General features: G+C 39.0%; 1 long non-coding RNA gene across 1 annotated transcript in view; it reads right to left on the bottom strand.

The window, feature by feature from the left end:
* Positions 1 to 22,394, bottom strand: part of LOC111562524 (uncharacterized) — a 118,278-nt gene that overhangs the window by 95,340 nt on the left and 544 nt on the right. Inside the window, exon 2 of the long non-coding RNA XR_008602788.1 lies at positions 21,491 to 21,668. This is a non-coding gene — a long non-coding RNA (uncharacterized LOC111562524). The remainder of the gene's footprint in view (positions 1 to 21,490; positions 21,669 to 22,394) is intronic.

The following is a 22,394-nucleotide window of genomic DNA, read 5'->3' as shown; positions in this document are numbered from 1 at the left end:
TCTTTCTGTCTGTGGAGATATTTTGTCAACATAATAAAGCTGTAATTACTATGAAGCACTGATGGGTGGGAAGGTCAGCAAACACATACTGCATGTGGATGGAAGAAAGCAGATTTTTGCTCATTTGACACCTGTTATGTTTTACACTATTGAGTATGGGTCAGAACATTGGGTGTCATGGCTCATTGCTCACCCACGTTGCCAAATTGGTCAGAGTGTTTTGTTAACCCTCTGATGCGCAGCGTGGGTCAGAAGATACCCGTTTTCCATTGGATTGGGTCAATTTTGACCCATGTTGTGCATCAAAGGGATATCTTGCTTGTGTTTTAGGTGTGTTTTCTTAAGTTGGAGGGCATTAATCTCTCTGTGCAGCAAGTGTGCATGTTTCTTTGCCAACAAAATAATTCGAGGGGATCTGGAGGGGATGCTCACCCTCTATCTGTTGCACAGATGAAAAGTAAGTGCACCATAAAAGTATCTACAGAGCAATACTAAAAATTTATGACAAAAATACTTTTAATGAATTCAATAAAGTTCAGAGTGCTGAAATAGCAAGCCAAACAGAGGGAGATTATAGAATCAGTTTAACATTTTCTTTTGTTACTCAGATGTTCACCTCACACAACTGTTGTGTTTGTCTGTCTGAAAATGGTCCACAGTGACGTTCCTGAACAACTATTGGATGGATTTCCATGAAATTTGAAATGACAGGGATGGCCCAGGAATCACTTGACTTCTCATAAAGCACCAGAACCCTGTCAAAGTTTTAACTTAGTCAGATAAAAATGTCAAAATTCACTAGATGCATCGACATTCATGGTTCTCATGCAGTTAATCTGAATAATGCCATGAAATATGATGATCCCCGGTTTCCTTTACTACTTCCGTGAGGTTTGTTGGATGGATTGCCATGAAATCAGGTAATCATGGTCTCTTTAGGATTAAATGTGAAAGCTTTAATGACACCTTAATTGATCTAATTTCATGTTATCCTCAGACCAAATGTACTTTTTTCAGTACTTGGTTCATTATACAAAGGTCTGAAAAAATGTGACATTCACATGCACGTCAGCTGCATGCTAATACACTAAAAAATGAAGAGGTTAATATAGGTACTGCTAACATATTAGCATGCTGACGACACCTCAAAGGACTTCTGGTCCAAACTAATGTTTAATAGAGGCTGTATCACCTTCAGAGTTAGGTAAAAGGACTCTTCAATAATATATACACTTTCTAAATTATTTTACATCTTGTTTTCTCTCTGTTTGTCCACTGTCAGTCTCTCACTAGCAGTTGTTTTGGTTTCAGTTGAAAGATCAGTAAATTGGAGAGGCTACAGCATGTTCAGTCAGAGGCGAGTCATCACAGATGAGAGAGAGAGAGAGAGAGTGGACAAGGGATCATATGAATGGAGACAGAGAAATCATATTTGGGCAGTTGTACAATTGACTCCTTATCCAATGATGTTTACACATCAGAAAGAGGCCCTCCCTCTCCTTCAACTCCGTGGCTCATCAGTAACTCCGGCAACAAAAATAAACCTATCCTACAATGAAAATTCATCTTGACAACTGACTCTCTTGTTCTTTCCATTCCTTTTATTTCCCGTCTTTCTCTTCTGGTTGCTCTTTTTTTTTTCTCAAACTCATGACAGCCCAGAATTTCACTGTCTGTAATGTCTGTCATATGTGACTGTGACATGCTTTACCTTACCATGACGTTCGCCACTCCAATTGCTGGTTGGAGTCGTGAATGAGGTCTGTTAATATCAAAAAGGGAGTCTTTGTGGTTTCAATATCAGGTAATTTTGCCTTATTTTTTAAAACATAAAATCTATATGAGGTATGAGAGAAGAGAGGATGCAACATAGAGACTTTTAGATCATTCATTACCTTTTGCTCATGATAAATAAACTCAGTCACTCCTCAGTAAGTAAATTCCAATTAATGTATTATCTTCCAATAAACTGATTAATAATATTTTAAAAGTTATGTTAATATGGCAGTTTATCTGACTTATAACGTAAGATATTAACCAGATAAATAGTACTTATATTTTATCTTGTTAAACTTTTGAGTATCCATTATATAACATTTATAAAAAAAGTCCAGGTCTTGCAGTGCTCAGTATGATTCAGCATAACAGGTCTCTGTTCTCATTAAAAAGCAGTGCCATTTTATTTTTCAGACCACACAGTTCTAATCAATTATAACTCGGTTAGCTTAACAAAGAAGCTAATTGAATTTACATACTCATTTGAGAGTTAATGCTGTTTGTATCACTCATGTTTTATAAAGAATAAAACAACCATCATTGTTTTAATTGTTCCCATAGAGGATACAGAAGGTGCCCTGGCACATCTGAAATTCAGGGTGTTTGAGAGCAGAATTATCCTGGAGAACAGTGTATGTCTTGTCACATCACACATGTTAGGCAAATTCCAAACACATCATCTCAAAATGCTTTTTATGGAAATTACATGGAGAGGTGTTGCCATCTGTTAGTGCAAGCAAAGTAATAAGTTATCACTGCCTGGAAAAAAAAAAAAGTGTCAGTGCAACAGGAACTAAAAACAACATCCTTGCTCTGAGATTTGGAACAATCACTTCCTTCTTTTAGATTGTCCACAGGGTTTTGGAACATTTTTAACGTAAAATGTTTTGGTGTTTATGTCAAAATAAACATGCTTTTCACTGGACAGACAGCACATGAATGCTGTTGAATGATCATTAAAATCTAAAATCGAAGCATGTTAGTAAGAATTCCTTCATGCATACTGAAGTCACGCTGATTAACTTTAACTCACACAACTTACTTTCTTCAGATTCAAGTTGCATAAACTGTCTTCATCATAATGATTTCGGGCTGTGATTCTCTATTTCACCAAACCTGTAAAGATATATATATATATCTATTCTGTTTTCTGCTGACTGTTTTCCTCCTGTCACAGCCAAATATTCTTTTTTTTTTTTTTTTTTGGCACACAGCATCCTTTATGCATTATGATGTTTCATTATTCCTAAATTGCTGTAATGCCACAGCAGTGTCAATAAATATGTTCCTTTTTGCCCCTGTAGGTTTCCTGGTTTGGCATGAAATGAATTTAGCCCAACTATTCAGCGGCAGGCCAATTCACAATTTAAACGTGATTTATGTAGTTCACTCTGTGAATACCACTGTGGACTGACAACATAGTAATTCAGGGCATTACTGCCTCACTGTAGAAGATCCTATCCTTGAGATGATCACTTTCTTTTTCTCTGTTCTGACATACATTTATCAGTGACAATAATAAAATCGCCTGTTCCAACTCTGAGCCTTCAAGCACGTGACCTCTGAAGGTGACTTGCAACGCAATGATGGCAGCGGATCGACTGATACTGACTGAAGCTGACACTGATTATCAATAATCAAGAAAGGTCAATAACCAGTATTTGGACCCAAGATACACTACCGGTCAAAAGTTTTAGGATGCCCAATTTTTCCAGTTTTTTTACTGGAATTCAAGTAAGTCCAATGAATAGCTTGAAATTGTACAACGGTAAGTGCTGAACTGCCAGAGGTTAAAAAAAAAAAAGGTTAGATTATCCAAAACTGAAAATAATGTACATTTCAGAATTATACAAAAAGGCCTTTTTCAGGGAACAAGAAATGGATTAAGAACTTAAAGTATTCTGTAGCAATGGAGGTTGATCAAGCCTTGAAAGTTGGTGCTACCAATTCCTATAGGTGTCACAACTTTCTTGATTACTTCCAACCCCCCTCTGTCTGCATAAAAGTAGTGCTGGAACACACTGTGGCGCCATCCCCTCCAGAGCATTATTTGAACAGTATTGTACTGCAGAAAGTAGTGTGTTGCTATAAAAATCGCGAAGGCAATTAACAATCGAAGAGAGACGGACCATCGTAACACTTAAAAATATAGGTCTTTCCAACAGAGAAATTGCGAAGAAAGGTTTCAGTGAGTACAGTTTTCTTCAAGATCAAAGGGCACTCAGAAACTGAGGGAAACTCTGACATGAAGAGGTCTGGAAGACCCAAAGCCACAACAGAATCAGAAGACAAGTTTGTGAGTCAGCAGCTTTCATGATAGATGGTTCACAGGACAACAGCTTCAAGCACAGCTTAATAGTGGTCGTAGCAAGAAGTCTCAGTTTCAACTGTGAAGAGAAGACTTTGAGTTGCAGCTTTGGCAGGTTGAGTTGCAGCAAGAAAGTCATTACTCAGACATCAGAATAAGAAAAAGCGGCTCGCATGGGTCATGAAACCCCACTAATGGACTACCGAAGACTGGAAGAAGGTATCATGGACAGATGAATCAAAATTTGAAATCTTTGGTTTGTCATGCAGGATTGTTGTATGCCGTCAAGTAGGAGAAAGGATGGTTCCTCAGCATGTGATATGAACTTTCAAACTGGAGGAGGAAGCATGATGGTCTGGTTTTGCTGGATCCAGTGTAGGTGACTTATACAGAGTGAGAGGAACCCTGAACCTAAACGACTACCACAGTATTCTGCAGCACCATGCAGAACCCTCTGGTATGTTCCTAGTTGGTCAGGGGTTCATCCTACAGCAAGATAATGACCCAAAACGTAAATCCAAGCTCTGCCAGAACTACCTTAGGAAAAAAGAACAAGATGGTAAGCTTGAAAACATGGAGTGGCAGCACAGTCTCCAGACTTAAACCCCATTGAGCTGGTTTGGGATGAACTGCACAGAAGAGTGAAAGCAAAGCAACCTACAAATGCCACACATTTATGGAAACTTCTACAACAGAGTCGGGAAGAATTTTATGAAGAATATTTGATTTTTTAATGCTTTCATTTCAGAGTACAATGAGACATTCACATGTGTAATTTAGCCACTGTGAAAGTAGCTAACTTCCTGGTTTGTGGCAACGGTTTGTGTTTTTTCAATCTCTGCTTGAGAGACATTTCTGAGACAACAGAGTGACGACAGTCAGAGAGAGGACGCTGCAACAGACCTGAAGTAACGCATTTAATTTAGCAATAATCTATTAACAAAAACACCAATACAGATAGCTGGAAAGATCATCCTCACCAATTATCGGTATATCCCTAGTCCATGCAAGGCGGGGCCTCCACAAATCAGATTTGTTCTGGTGTATCCTATGAATGCTTCATCGTCAACGCTACTACTTTGTCGTCAGTGTCTTTGTCATGTTCCTAGAATCATTCCTGAGTGGTTACAGTACAGTACATTCGCATTGCCATGTGAGAGTGCTGCCATGAGGTGGGTGTGCTTGGTCTGGAGCAATGTGTCGGTGGGTGGTGCATAACAATGCATTGTAACAAGATGGTCTACACTTCACCTGTCAGTTGTTTTAACGTCGCGACTGATTGATGTATTCCCCCATACACTCGAGACATGTCACCTGTCTGTCAGAGAGACGCAGCAGTCCAGACAACATGACATGTCAATGACACACTTCTGAAGGCTCAGTATCTTATGTAATGTTTAGGAGGCTGCACACCTTCTTTTTCTCTATCCTTGATTCCTTCCCTCATCTCCTCATCTCACATCTTCATCCCTCCTACCATAGATGTGAGTGGAGATAAGAAAGAGAAGAGGGGAAGTGAGTGGAGGCAACAAGCATTTACCAAAATGAAACATTCTTGCCTCAGAGCCGTTGTTTTGAAGCGACGTCACATAAATGTGACGTGTGGCGCAGCTGCCTCACTTGTCCCTTGTTTTGTTATAACCTGTTGCTGTATTATGTGGTGAGAATGCACAGATGTCACACATTTTATATTGTTTGTTTTGTTGTACAATAGAAGAAGAAGAGGAATGGAAAAGTACAATACAAATCAAGAGTAAACATATGCTGCTGTTGAGTGAAGTGTATATGAGATACACACATTTGTCAGTCCTTCGTTGACATGGTTTGTATATTCCTGCTTTGTGTCACACCTCTTTGCAGAAAAGTCTTCCACAAAGCATACATCGAGGATTCACCTGTGCAATCTCGTTCATAGCTCCTTTTTCCTCAATATACATTTCAGACATCCTTCATGATGATGCACCAAGATTGATTTCCTGGTCAGGGGCAGGAGGACAGATGACAGAGGAGACAAGGAGGCTCAGAATAGGGAAATGAGATGAACCTAGACTTGTTGGGGTTGGTGTTAAATCCATATATACTGATGTTTATCTTTAATTTGTAGGACCACGGCCACCAATAATGCTGTGTTTTTGTAATATAGTTTAGTAATCCCCCCGAAAAACACTTTTTTTTTTTTTTTTTTTTTGGCGGGCAGCATGACCAAGATCCATGAGATGCTTAACATGCTTCATGTTTCAGAAAATGGGACTGAATAGAAAACTGATGGAATCAAAGAACTGTCAGACAAACTTATGGAAACTTGTTCCAAAGTAATTCAGACTCTCCCACACAACAAGAAGTGTTTTTCACACTTATCATTTCCAATGACATCTTGTCAAGAATTTGTTAAATGTGTATTTGCTGGCGTGATAATTGTATTTGTGCACTGAATAAAATGCAGAGCACTGTTGACAACAAAGGATTATTGTTCCCCGACATGAAATGCATGTCTGGAAATGTTTTCATTGAATTGTGTCGTGCTGTATGTAACCTACTGCCGCAAATATGGCTATTTAGAGTGAAATGTAGTGTCACCAAGCCTAATTTTTCTGCGTCTTTGAAGTCTCTCTTTCTCTGAGCTTAGCTGTAGGAAGTCCATGAGTAGCACTTTGCAATTTGCACCTAGTTACCATTATACCAGGAGGCCTCGGGAGGAAAATAGATTGGGGTGGTGACCTTTCTGTGATGTTATGTTGACAAGTATGATGGCATTTTGAAATAGATAGTGTGGAAAGGTTGTACAGCTACACTGCCAAAGTATTAAGTAAGTTCGACTGCATGCATCAGGGAAATAAACTGAGAGACATAAACAAAAGTTGAAGAAATAAAAAAATGAATTTTAAAATACTCATTATGGTAACTATACCAATAATGAGATTCATTATTCCTGTCGCCGTTGTTTTTGTTGATTAATCTTAATTTCCCTCTAATGTTCCAACAACACACAACTTAATTAGGGTATTTTATTTCCACACATACTGTTAAAAATCTAACCGAAATTAGATTATTTTTTCTCATTTTCCGCTAAAAATAATTCCACTGGATTTTATCAATGCATAGTTACTAGTTTTTGTCACTAGTGGAATATAAGAAATGCCTGTTTTCTTCGTAGCAGGTTGGAGAGGTGTATTGGTGCCTGTGTTTGATTGACGGCTGTTGGCAGGCTGAACTCCACCACTTATGGCAGAAAAGCAAAACACAAAGTAAACAAACTTGTGGGGCAGCTTACAAGGGACTGGCTGACTGTATTTAGGAATCCATGGTACTGAAGAGTAATGAACAAACCACAGAAATTACTCTTTCAGGTTGGTGTAGGCTGTTTTAATGTGCAGCATCTGACCAGATAATTAGCTATGCAGCCTGCCAAATGACATTAGCAGCATACTTTCCCCTCAGGTGAATGCTAGTTTGGTCACTTGTTCAACAAGCTAAAGTGCAAGATGAGATGTGTTCACGTTTATAGGTGAGAGATTAGCGGAAAATGTGGGTTATTTTTTAAAGTCCGTACAAGCTGCTTCTGCTTTATGCAAAAACGATTAAAAATCAAGTGATTTGACTGGGCGAACAGAAACAAGGTCCATGTCTAAGTGGAGAAGTCACTGTGTTCTGAACAATTAACGCTTTCATCAAATCAGTAACAGAGGTTTTGGGATTTACAGAACACATAGGTATGCTGAAACAGGCAAAAAACTCAACTACATTCCACTGGGACTTCAAGATAAAATATTATTTTCCAACATTTCCATTTGAGTGCAAATTAGACTGATGAATTTGAGGTAAGGTTATTTTTTTCAGTTTAGTTATTCCTCCGCAAAACAAGGAGAGAAAAATTTTAAATGAGTATATCGTAAACTTCATCAGAAGCAAAAAAAAAAAAAAACACACACACACACAAGTTCTTCTATCCATCTAAAGAAACCAGGAAGAGATCCAAAAAACCCAGAGATACGGGTTTTAAGAAACAAATACAGCATTTAAAATATGCTTCCAAGGGAGGCTGTTCCTGCTGTTTTAGAACAAAATGGATGGTTCAGGAGACAAAAATCCATCTTGCTGTTTTATAGGTTTGGCATATTTTATTTAATGTAAATTAAGTTTCTCAGCCTCACTTTAAATGTAGGTTTTTTTCCACCTGATGTTAAGACCTTCAAATCTAAAACCTTTATTATGGTAAATCATTTACTGCCACACAGTGAAAAAATACTGTTGCCTCCGGCTGTGGTCATAAATCGACTAAATTGTGTAACTTTTTAGTTTCTAGATGTAAAAACAAGTCTTAAAAAGCAAACATTCAACTTGTAGAAAGTAGGGCTGCTGTGTTATGTTTGATAAATGACAGTGCTAATGCCACCAACTCTGCTGAAGACTATGAGGACGTCTTAATCAGCCAGGTCAAAGAGTTTGCCCAACAATAAGCCTCTTCTCTTCTCCGGTTGCATTTAATTTAACTGACTGATTATTTCTTTTATGTTTCAACCTGAGCAGACAGCGTTGTTTTAATCAAGAAGCAGAAAGTATCTATCGACCATAGCTCTTATTGAAATTAAATCCCAGAGAAAACGAGGAACGTTTCAAACACAACTGCAAAATATGCGGTGCTCATTCAAGTGATGAAGAGCGGGCTTTTAGGAGCTGCACACTGCACCGCTCTTTCCTGTCAAAAAGTTGGATTATTTACAATAAATGGGATGTCAAAAAACTGACTTCTGTGTGACTAATGTGGAGTGAGTATTTGTTTTGAAAACCACAAAGAAGCAGTTAAGAAGAGAGTCAGCATTTACGACTGACATCATTCTACTGCATCCTATTTCTTGACACCATATTACAAGGAGAATTTTCCCACCTGCAGCCTATGATGTGTTTCTCCTCCTCATATGCTGACACTGTATCACTTGGAGATAAGACAGAAGCACAGCGCTATTCTCAAACTATTTTTCTACACAACTGGGTAGGAATATACAAAGGTATCATCACTCCTGAGTACATGTAGGTTAAGGTCTAGACTTGCCCGTCTATGTGATTTATGAGAGGTTGAACATTTACACCTTGGCTTTCCCTTACTGTCTGACCAAGTCATTCATCAGGCTCCATATAATGAATGGACTTGTTCTTTGCGCTGGAGCTAACAAGACGGTAAGGTCCTTAGAGTTCAGTAAAACGAGATTACAACCACTGGTCAAGCCCAGGAAAAGGGAGCAACTCCTTCTGGAGTTGGAGAAGGAGCATGAGGCCGCTGTGGGGGGAAAGATTGGTGATGAAGGCAGCATTACTCTGAGTTTCTGCCACAAAGTCTCAGCAATGGCAAACGCAACATCGCAAAATGCCATTGTTAGCAGAGCAAAATGTCAAAGCCTATGATAGATGAACTGGCATGCAAAATACCCATAGTCTGCTACATTATTCATTTATATGAGAATATTTCATTTCATATCTCTGCACGCGGGCCTCTCCCAAGGAAGTCAGTGGTGGGTAACTGTGGACCTGTTGCAAAGGCAGATAGTCATGCTTACTCTATAAGTTTGATGCTTCCTAGGAAGGAAAAATTCAACACGTGTGGCTCTCAGTTATCAGCCCCTGTGTGTCCGAATAATATTATATGTGGAGTAGTCCAGCAAGAGAATGAGATTAGCCTACAATTATACAAACCAAACCTGATTTAAATAGGCAATACAACTATTTGTGACTTTAAAACACAGATTTATGTCATGTCAACCAGAGGAATACAATAAACTGCAAAGACAATATTTCTTTTCATATGCATACAGTATTTGAATTAGTTGGCAAACAGCAACCAGCAAACAGGCGGATTTCGCTGAATCTAAAAAAAACATTGTGAGCTGTGTTGACTCCAGCAGATGATGTAAAGCAAAGAAAGAAAAGGGGGGGATAAATACAAGTAAGTTATTACAAATCATCACAGCTCTGGTATAGGATAATATATTATGACGAATTTGGTCTGTACAAGTCTTAGACTAACAGTGCTTTTTAGTACCGTATTTTCGCGACCATAAGGCGCACTTAAAAATCTTAAATTTTCTCCAAAATGTACGGAGCGCCTTATAATGCAGTGCGTCTTATGTGTGCACCGAGTTCCAAAATGTGTAAATGTTATTGTGTGACTTTGATCAGCTCTCCTCTTGACTGACTGAGAGCATTTCCTGCTGACACGCTGCTTATATAGAGAAAAGGCGGACGTGACAGAGGACACTATGAGAACGTTAAAGGGGGAAGTGTGGGCGTGAAAGAAGACGCTAAAGACACGCCCCCAGTTGGTATATAGTGCCGGTATTTGCATTATGCAAAACAACATGGGTTTGGCGTCACCGTCCCTGTTGATCTGTGACTCCATGCGCGTCCATCTCACAGCCGCTGTGAAAAACCAAGTGCAGCAAATGAACTCGGAGCTTGCTATCATTCCGGGAGGCTTGACGAAGGAACTCCAACCGCTGGACATCGGTGTAAACAGGGCGTTCAAAGTGAAGTTGCGAATGGCGTGGGAGCGATGGATGACAGATGGTGAACACAGTTTTACTAAGACTGGGAGGCAGCGCCGGGCGAGTTACGCCACAATTTGTGAATGGATTGCGGATGCTTGGGCTAACGTGTCTGCTTGCACTGTTGTTCGAGCTCTCGCAAAAGCCGGCATCATTTATGAGGAGCCGCACGGCAACGAGACTGACTCTGACAATGACGAGCGGGAACCTGGCGTGTTCCATGGAGAACTAGCCCAGCTGTTCATTTCAGATACAGAAGATGAGGACTTTGATGGATTTGTGAATGAGGATTGATCAAAAAACGTGAAAACATTGCTAAATACTTCAATAAAGTACAACTGAACTCAGTTTTGCTTCCGCTGCCTTTTTTAAAACACACGCTAGCATGCATGTTTTAAGCTAGTACAGGTATGTTTTACCATGCACGCGCTCTATAATCCGGTGCGCCTTATGTATGTGTTAAATACAGAAATAGCACCCGGAACTGAGACTGCGCCTTTTAATACGGTGCGCCTTATGGTCGCGAAAATACGGTACCTGAAAAAGTAATTTTTCTTTTTTCCCCCCTTTTTTTTTAAATCGGCATGATTGCATTTTTTGCTCGAGTTGGGCCAAACGTCTGACAGTGATGCAGAGTTACTCATTACCAGCTGCGTCCCTTCAACAATATATCCGGTTCACTCCTTCACCGCGATTAAGCAGACAGGTATCCATTACCTTGAAGCAGAGCAGTACACACTAGCTCAAGGCTTTATGTCACACGCGATAATATATACAAAGCCCTGCGAATCTACCCTCTTGAAATCCCCCATGCCCTTTATCTGCCAATCCCATGACTTTCATTGGCTGACTTGAAGGATGATATCCCTAATGTTCATGACAAATTAATCCACAGGGGGAAAGCCAATGACAGTGAGCTGCCAGTGGGTCATCCCTTTGGCTAAGTCTGTCATTTCACATTTGCAGGGACTCATGTGCAGGACTGCATAACTAAGCAGCATATTTGTACAACCTGAATGAGGAAGCTGGTGCCTGTATATATATACAGACACCCAGTAAGGAGTCCCGAGAAAAGAAATTTAATTGGATCTTGGTGTTCCACTTCGGAAGCAATAAGGATTTCTGAATGAAATGCGGCGGTGTAACTATGAAGGCTACACAAGATCACTGCATGTAACACAAGTGCATGGCTGCCCATTAAAATATATGTTATTGGGATAAACAGATGGCCTTTGCAAAATCCATTACAAACAAGCAGAATATGATTATGTGACACAAATAACAATGATTTAGACACACACTAATGTAGCCAGTCCATTTTAAATTTTTAAATCCCTCATAGAATAATAGCAAATTTATTCTCGCCAGTTTACCACATAGAAATTTAAATAGAATAACCAAAGCATGAATGATGGTTACCGTGGTGATTGTTTGCTGGAACATTGATCGTGATGGTACATGGTGGTGTTTTTTATATTTCTGGCTGACTGGGCAGCTGGACCCTTTTAAAAATTCCTGAAGATTGTGTATTATCCAGAAATAAATTGGATGTTGTCCATGTAAAAATTACAAGGACCATGACCAAGCATGCATTTATTTTACGGGGAAAATTATACTCATGAATATAGTTTCATTTATAATAACTATTACCATTTTACACTTCTAGCAGTTGCATGGATGGTAAACAAACAGTAAATTAAGACCATAACAACATCTGTGATTTCCAATTAGCCATGGACATGGTGGTAAAATGACCTCTGGATACCTGAGCCTTCTTAATTTTGGACATATGGGCTATGTCTGTCTGCAACATGGTTGAATTTCCAGAGGAACTGAAATACCAGATTGTGAGACTTCACAAAGATTGGAAGGGATAGAGGAAGATGAGTGACTATATGAAAATCAATCAAAACACAGTTGCAGCAGTAATCAGGAAGTACAGAACGAGCGGCTGTGCTCTTAAAATGTGTTACCTGCAACCCTGTCTCACAAAAATTAAATTCCAATACACCTAAACTGTATTCTTGTTTAAATTTTGGAAGACATATCGCTTGTCCCCGAAAAGTAAAAGTATGATATAGTAGGAAATGCTTATAGTTTAAGGAAGTAACAAAGGCTGCATTAGAATTTAGTGGTTTAAGTCTGCAACAAGACTTTCAACCAGGACACTGGGGTTTGGGTCTAATGAAAATCAAGGTTTTTTTTTTTCTCAACTCACTATTTGGGTGAATATATAATTGAGGGACATTTGAAGTCCATGGGATATATCTCGCATATACTTTTATTAAAAGTACAACAAAAAAAACACTAATGTTTGTTTTGTGTTCATTATGATCATGTCTTTACAAATTCCATAATTATTTATTATGGAAACAATCACTTATTAATAAAAAATTACTGGATATCACTGAAATGTCAACTAAATAACTGTCCAAATTTAATAACAACCACCTAATTAGATAACAATAAAAAATGGGCTTATTCAAAAACTGCTTTGATTGTGTTCTTTTTATTAAGTTGAGATAATCATGACAGAAGTTATCCATTACACAAACACCTCTCAAGGAAGTGTGTTAATTCCACATCACATGACCTGCTCCACATGATGTCATTTCCTCCTGAAGAAAAGACTGGCAAGACTTTCTCCTCTTTCTTAGTTATTTAATATAAAGTAGTGTGTGAGTCAAGTGTGGATTTATGGCATGTCAACAGGTTTGCTACAATATCTTTCTAAATAACTTTCAACTTTATTCAGTTGCAGATGTAATATTTAGAAGAATCTTTCTGTAAAAATGCCATGTGGTGTTTGGTTATAGGCAGCCATGAAAACAGCAAAAATGTCAATAATACCTGTCAACTATGTTACAAAAAGTACCGCAATTATATATTGACGCATTTTGTCTGTGTGGTGTTTTTATACTGGAACCCAAAGAACCAATCCAGTCAGCTTGTGGGGTGGGTCCTTCTTTATCATTATTCTACACAATCAGATGTTGATTTGAACGTCTATGTTTGGTTTACTTTGATATTAAAACAAGTCATTGTGTACAGTTTTATAGTGCTAGAACCAAGTTGTAGGTGAGATAGAGGTGAGGACGCCATAGATCAATGCATTTGACAAGAGGCTATAGTGATGAGCTACATTTAAACCATTTGAAGGCATAGGGGAATTTTTTTCATTACAAAAAAAACAAACAAACTTTGAAAGATGTAATTTCAATACACAGGTATGACTATTCAGGTGTTTCATCTATATCTGGAGAGAAACCAAGTTTCATTTCCTTCTCTCACTGTTTCCTTTTAATTTTTCTCATTCATTGGTTAGGTTTAGACACAAATACAATTTGGTTAAGTTTAGGAAAATGTCACACTTTAGGTCAAAATAGACCCTTTTCAAAACATTCACTGCAAATTAGAAGATTGGTTAGGTTGGGGAAAATATCCTGGTTTGGCTTAAAATACACCCATTTCCAACATGTTTGAAGCTTGTCCCATCCCATATCTCACATAGCCAGACCCATCTCCACAGTGTTGTGTCAGTGCTGGAGAATAGTCTGGCTGCACCTTATTATCATTCCCAAAGCCCAGGATGCAGCAATGGTACCACTACAATATACTGAATGGGGAATTGTTTTGGTAGAACATTTGCATGGAAACAGGCTAGCGCTGACTTATTGAAAAAAAGAAACTGCAAATCTTTAGCAGAACCAACCATAATTGTCATTATGGTAGGTTGCCATTACGAGGTTGCTGTTATTTTTCCCTGTGGCAAAGGGAATTTTAATAACAGTAGGAAAAAGCTTTGTGACAAGTTTAAAGGAAATGGCAGGCCTATACCTGAAATGTAATGTCAACCTTTATGGATAGCATGCAAGAAAAAATCCTTTGCGTGCTCTTTCGCACAAAACTACAAAAAAAAAAAAAAAAAAAAAAAAAAAAAAAAAAACTTGACGCCTGACGACCATTGAGCACATTTTTTGGTCGGATGAGACCAAAATAAATCTGTTTGACTTTGACTGGGTTGAGCATGTTTGGTGTGAACCTGGCCAGTACTACCATGGCAAACGCATTGTGCAGACAGTGAAGCACATAGTGTATATCACCAAAAATGTATTTTGTTCAACATCAGACAACTGGTTCATTAGCACTATATTTTAACTTAAGAATGTCAGAAAATGAATGTGACAGTTTTTGATGCAATGAATTGCCTTTTGCTGCAACATCACCATTAAAATGGGATTTGCTTGTATAAAAGTCATACATGCTTTGTATTCCCAGAGGTGAGAAGGGGTAAAATGCTGTCGTCTGTTGAGTGCTTAGGAGTAAAAGACTACATGAAGCATACAGACACAGATAGAAGCACAGCGAGCCCAGTTAGACTCATATTTTATATGTCGACAGTAGCAGATAACAAACATTTGTACTTGTCTGAGCTTTGCGAAGCAGCATGTTGATGCGGTGAAACTGTTAAGAGCAACTGTCAGTCCTTGAAATTAATGCATCAGAGAATGTAATGTGAACTGTATCATTTCAAAGCAAAGCTAGTGGAAGTCTAAACACAGTTGTAGCAAGTCGGAGTCCAACTGTGGCCACTTCTTTTCACATATCCAAAATTCAAACAAGACCTCATAGACTGCTCAGACCAACCAGAAAAACCTCCTATCTGGCTCAAAATGTATTCAATTTTAGCTTATTGCTAGTGGTGCCGCATACAGAGTGAATGCTGGGGAAATTTTGTGACTAATGTTGCATGGCAGCAACACTGTTTGATTTAAAACAAATCTGCCACCAAACATTGTTCACTAATCATAAACCATTTATAACAACAAAGGGTGATGCAGCTATGTTTGGCATTCATTGCTCTACATTAAGCTGTTCCCTGCTTATCCAGCAACCATGCTGTTGGTATAGCAGAGGCATAATGAGCAGCAGCAGGGTAGCAACACAGTGCCGTGTTATCATTTTAAGAGCTACCATTGGCTCAAGTAGATAGGCTGGCACAGGTGGAGGCTGGGTAGGTGGAGATAAAGCTCTAACAAGCAACAGAGTGTGCAGCAGCAGTTGGTGTAGCAAGGATGTTTTTAGAATGGATGGTGGCTTGTGTACATAGTGATCAGCTGATAAATTAGCAGCACATAATATCTCTATCCCGCCGGAACATGAAAATAAGAAAAGTACAATTGTCATTTGGCAAAAAGCAAAAGCACTTAGAGTTCATTAAACCATGAAACTGGAACCCTGAGCTGTTCTTGATGATATAGAAGAACTGTGTGAAAACTGAGTGTGGCTTTTATAATGATGTTAAACTGTGTGTGAGTGTGGAGGTACAAACAATTACTTTTTAGTGCGCATACTTATTGCCATATTTGTCATCAAATACATACAAAATAGTTAAACAGACCATATATTCTGTAAAATATTCTCACATTGAACTCGTCTATTTCCTCCATATATCATCCACTCACCTATACTGTCTTTAAAGTTTGTTTTGTAAATGAAAAAGCCTTTTTTTTTTTCACTGTGCGCACAGTGTGAGATTTTGCATGTGAGTCGTCCATTAATCCAGACACTAACAGCGCATATCTCTTGCGTTCAAAATCTGGCTGCTCACTCACTGAGCAGCAACTCCAAGCATGGATTGGTTTTGAACTTAGCTTTCAGGATTAATTATTCAGCGCATTTTTTTTGATGGACCTCTGAAACTGCTCCCCCTGTTGCAATATTAATTGCCTTGCCAAAATATATTACAGATTTATTTTCAATCATTGAAGGGTGTCACCCACCCCCAACCACCCTCCGACTGAAAAGGAGGAATGCAAACAGAGGGTGGAAAGTAAGGAGATTACTGACCCAATGATTGTGATTTCAAAAGACGAATGATAGAGGTGTCAACAAATTTATGAATTTGTGCTGCTTGCCCATCAACATACACATCTCTCCTCTCTCTCGCTCTCTCACTCCCTTAGGCAAGTGTGGTACCAAGAGCACAAGGCTTAAAATGCATTCCAACCTGAGTCGCTGCCATTTCAAAACTCATTTAGAGTTCTCCATATGACTTGCCGCCCGCTCTTTGTGCACAGATTGAGATTTCTTTATGTACCTTCGTATTCCAATTATTTTTTAAAGATATTGCTTTTATGTGACAGTCGAAAATAGAGAGTGACAAAAGAAGAAACGAGACATCAGAGCTGCATGTGTCTTGGATCACCAGAAGAAGTATTTTTTCAGCAAGTGTAAGTAGGTTAAGACAAAGTAAGTTTAAAGTTGGTAAGATTTGGAAGTTGGTAGTAAAACCTGGTTTCCTCAGGGAGGTCATTCCAAAGCTTCATAGCCTTAATAGCCAAAGCAAGGTCACCCTGAGTTTTCAAATTAGATTTGGGTACAGCTAAGAGTGACCTTCCTGATGATCTCAGGCAGCAACTGCAGACTCGTGGGGACTTAAAAGCTCAGTAATATCGCTGGAAGCAAGAGCAGCGAGTGTGTTAAACATGAATAGTAGAATCTTAAAATCAACCCTGAACTCCGGATGCAGCCAGTGCAGCTCAGCCAGTGCATGTGTGATGTGCCCTCTTTCCTCCTAAAAATAAGGATTCAAGCAGCAGTGTTCTGTAATTTAAGACCGGTCCAGTTGTGTTTCTCTTGCGAAGGTCTGTAATTAACCACAGTCATAAACACACAATGTAATAAAAGCTTAAAGAAGCTGTTTTGTGATCTCAGTTTGATGAAAACACAGAACACGTAAAATGAAGAAGAAATGCCCGTGCTGTTGGGGTCTTATGTGAAGCATAAAACACAGGACATTAAGAAGATCAATGTTATTTAGACCATGAAAACACAAAACTGAAATATAAAATTTAACAGGCTGAAGATGGAGCCCTGCAGCACCCCATGCTGTTCCATCACTGGCAATGGAAACAGACTCTAGATGCACACGTGCTGTTTAACAATTTTATGTATAACTACTCTTTAGTGATTATTTCTCCAGATTATACATTCTCAAATTACATAGACGAGTGGGATATAATGACGGCTTCTTCAGGCGTGGTTGAACAATTGACTTTTACAATGAATATGGTCAGTGCTTGATCTAAGTGAGCCATTAATACAGGTTAAGATGTTGTAGGACAAGATTTCTAATGCCTCTTAGAGGGAGCAAGTGGGGAGGAAGTCAAGTGGACATGACAAGTGTTCCATCTGTATAAACATTATATCAGAGTGTAATGAATATATAGTGATATATATTTTAAAGGAAAACAAGTGACCTGAGATCAATTACAGGGTCCTTCAGAATAATGACCTATTCCGTAGTGTGATGAATCACACTAAAAACCATCTTGCTTTAATGCCAGTTGTTTCCAGTGATGCTAACAAAATTGTCAGCCTGCCATCTTACACAGTGCCATAGACCTTTTTCCTTTTGAAATCTTTTCTATTTTGAAATGGAGAAATGGAAAAAAAAAACAAAATCTCTCTATATAAAATATTAGGTAAAATATGTATAAGGCTAAAGGTTGGATCAGACATAAAGAAAAATAAATAAAAAGAAATCCTTTCACCTCTGGCATTTGGTGGAATATATTGTGAACAGCTTTCATTTGGACTATTAGTAGAAAGCAGCAATGTCTGAATTACTGCTTTACTGAATTACTTATGAATGAAACAAGATTCTGTCAGATCAACAGATGTAGTACCACTCTGACTTTAGATGATTCGACAGAACGTCTCCAACAGACTGTATAGTGCACCATCTGTCATGTACATGTGCATCAGAGACTGTTAATTGCTTAACTTCAATTGTTTAAACTAATCTGTTCACAACTTTGGAAAATAAACAGTTTTCTTCAAATATTTGGATGATGTTCATTTTGTCGTTGACTATCATAGGATAACGTTATTTCTTTTACACCGACAAATCAAAGATAAGATGGTTTTACCTTAGCTGACATGTTTCAACTGCAACTGCAGTCTTCTTCAGAGCGTCATCTGACGTGTGCTGACGTGTTCTTTTTATCAGGTGACCGGTCTGACAGATCCCTCAGAATCTGTCAGATAGGCCACGCCCCCCGTCGTCTGGTGGTCTCTGACCACCGGACGGCTTTTCCAAACGGCGGAATATTGCGACACAGTCTTTATCCAGTCTTCCTCGTAATATTTGGATGATGTTCATTTTGTCGTTGACTACCATAGGATAACGTTATTTCTTTTACACTGACAAATCAAGTCCCTGTGACTCCATCCTCCAGAGACCACCAGATGGCGGGGGGCGTGGCCTATCTGACAGATTCTGACAGATCTGTCAGACAGGTCACCTGATAAAAAGGACACGTCAGCACACGTCAGATGACGCTCTGAAGAAGACTGCAGTTGCAGTTGAAACACGTCAGCTAAGGTAAAACCATCTTATCTTTGATTTGCCGGTGTAAAAGAAATAACGTTATCCTATGATAGTCAACGACAAAATGAACATCATCCAAATATTACGAGGAAGACTGGATAAAGAGCGTGTCATAATATTCCGCTGCTTGGAAAAGCTGGAAAAGAAGCCAGCACGCCACAGAAACCACCTCACATTCAATCTCCGATGCAGAGACGAGGACATAACACCGAAAAGCCTCAACATCAGGAGCCCCATCCCAACAAAAAATGCAGAAAACATAATAAACAAAGTAAAGAAGGCTCTCATCAGAGAGAGGATAAGGACTACGGTAAATAAACTGGAAAAAAATCAACACACCTATACAGGATTATTCAAACGAACTCAAAGAATGCCTCACTTCGGAGCCAGACATACACAAAGAAATAAGTTCACATTTAAAACGTACACACGAAGAAGAATTCATTACAATGAAAAATCGCCACATCCAAAAACTGAGCAAACTAAGAGAAAGAAAAAACAGAAACAAACATATACACACACACACACACACACACACACACACACACACACACACACACACACACACACACACACACACACACACACACACACACACACACACACACACACACACACACACACACACACACACACACACACACACACACACACACACACACACACACACACACACACACACACAAAATTCAATAACAAATGGATACGAAACTTATCACAACGCACCCTCACGGAACATGAACAAACAGTTTTGACAAGAGGCCTCAATTTCGCCATCACACCCACCACAATACCACACGAAGAATTCATACGAGCAACAGAATTAGCACGCCAGAAAATACAGGATCAGAGACACAAATCAGAACTCCGAAACGCAATAGCAGGCATTTTAAAATCGGCAAAACTTCCACACAGGAACATCACCAAGCAAGAAACAAAAGCAATAAAATCACTCAAACAGGACAACAGCATCACCATCCTACCGGCCGACAAAGGATGATCCACAGTCATCATGGACACGGACACATACAAACAACAGCTAACCAACATGCTACAGGATAGGAACACATACAAAATACTCAAAAAAGACCCCACACAACAAAAGAAAAGGACATTAAAAACTCTGCTCAAGCCACTATTAGAAACCAATAAAATAACACAGGAAGCTTACAACCACCTCATACCCACAGCTAATGTTACCCCCCGATATATGGGACACCAAAAATACATAAAAAAAGACACACCACTGCGCCCTATTGTAGACAGCATTGGATCAGTCACCTACAACCTCTCAAAAGCTTTAGTAGAAATCATCAAACCCCTCCTTGGTACATCACAACATCACTGCAAGAACTCAAAACAACTGGCACAAGAACTCAACAATATTACAGTACAAAAAGAAGACATTCATTTCACACGACGTAGTTTCATTATTCACAAAAGCCCCCGTTAACATCACATTACATATATACAAGAGCAACTTAAGAAGGATAGGACACTGAAAAAAACGCATAAATCTTACAGTAAATGACATCATCACACTACTCCGGTTTGTTGCCACAGCCACCTATTTTCAGTTCAAAGGAATTATTTACAGTCAAAAACAAGGTTTTGCAATGGGAGATCCACTATCTGCAATAATGACTAATTTTTTCATGGAGGACCTAGAAACGAAAGCCATCCACACATCACCCACACACTGCAGACCCACACTCTGGAAACAATACGTTGATGACATCCTGGAAATAATACAATCTGGACACACAGAGAAGACGGCAGCATTAAGATCACAGTTTACAGGAAACCTACACATACAGACCAGTACCTCCTCTGGACATCAGAATATCCCACAGCTTACAAACTATCAGTAGTTAGAACACTTTATGAACAGACCAGCATCATAACAGACGATAAAGACAGACAGGAGGAGGAAACACGCATCAAGAACGCACTCACACACTGCCAATACCCGACATGGGCCATCAACAAAGGAAAACAACAAGCTAAAAACAAAGTAAAAAAACAAAAGGAAACACAAACAAAACGCACACAACAACCGGACAATAAAAACAAAGACATAATCACCATCCCATATATCCGTGGGATAACAGAACCCATACAGCGCATAATGAAAAAACACAACATCAACACAGCAGTAAAACCACATACAAAACTCCGGCAGCTATTAGTCCATCCCAAAGACTAAATAGAACTGGACAAGAAATGCAACATCATTTATGAAATTCCCTGCAAATCTTGCAAGAAAACATACATTGGAGAAACAGGCAGATCATTCAGCACAAGACGAAAAGAACACCAGACAGAATGCGAAAAGGAAACAATCGGACGACTCACAAGAACACAAAAGAAAAAGCCAAACAAGAAAGCAAAAAATCAGCCATCACGGATCACTGCAAAAGAAATAATCATATCATGGACTGGGACAGGGGGAGGATTTTAACATCGGAGACCAACCAGCATAAATGATGGATCAAGGAGGCCATCGAGATCAGGAAGCGGGCGAGCTGCTCCATGAACCAGGATGAGGGGGACTACACCGTCTAATACCTGGGACTCCATCCTCCAGAGACCACCAGATGGCGGGGGGCGTGGCCTGTCTGACAGATTCTGACAGATCTGTCAGACCGGTCACCTGATAAAAAGGACACGTCAGCACACGTCAGATGACGCTCTGAAGAAGACTGCAGTTGTAGTTGAAACATGTCAGCTAAGTTAAAACCATCTTATCTTTGATTTGTCGGTAAAAGAAATAACTTTATCCTAAGTTTTCTTCAAATATTTAATTGGAATGCAGAGCAAGTTTTCAAGCTTTCTCTCTTCTGATGCATACAGCCTATATTTGTTTAAGTTGTGTCTTTAATGTTTTGTAATGGTAGAACACATGGTCAATATATAATTGCAGGACTTTCTGTAACATAGTTGACAGGTATCATAGTTGACATTTTCGCTGTTTTCAGGCATAAAGCCAACATGGCTGCTGATAACGTAAGACCACATGGCATTTTTACAGAAAGATTCTTCTAAACATTATATATACACAACTGAGTAAAATTGAGATTGAAAGTTATTTACAAAGATATTGTAGTAAAACTGTCGACATGCAATAAATCCATACTTGATTCACACACTACTTTATATTAAATAACTCAGAAAGCCTTGGAGTCTGGCCAGTCTTTTCTTCAGGAGGAAATGACATCATGTGGAGCAGGTCATGTGATCTGGAATTAACACACTTCCTTGAGAGGTGTTTTTGCAAAGGGTAACTTAGTTGAATGTGATTTCTCGGGCACATATATAATTTGTTATTTTCCATATAAAATTTGGTACTTTGCCAAAAAAAGAAACATTTTTCATGATT

The sequence above is a fragment of the Amphiprion ocellaris genome, chromosome 1 (assembly GCF_022539595.1).
Source record: "Amphiprion ocellaris isolate individual 3 ecotype Okinawa chromosome 1, ASM2253959v1, whole genome shotgun sequence".
Taxonomy (NCBI): domain Eukaryota; kingdom Metazoa; phylum Chordata; class Actinopteri; family Pomacentridae; genus Amphiprion; species Amphiprion ocellaris.
The sequence above is the reverse complement of the archived record's forward strand: the minus strand, read 5'-3'. Positions and strand labels throughout refer to the sequence as shown.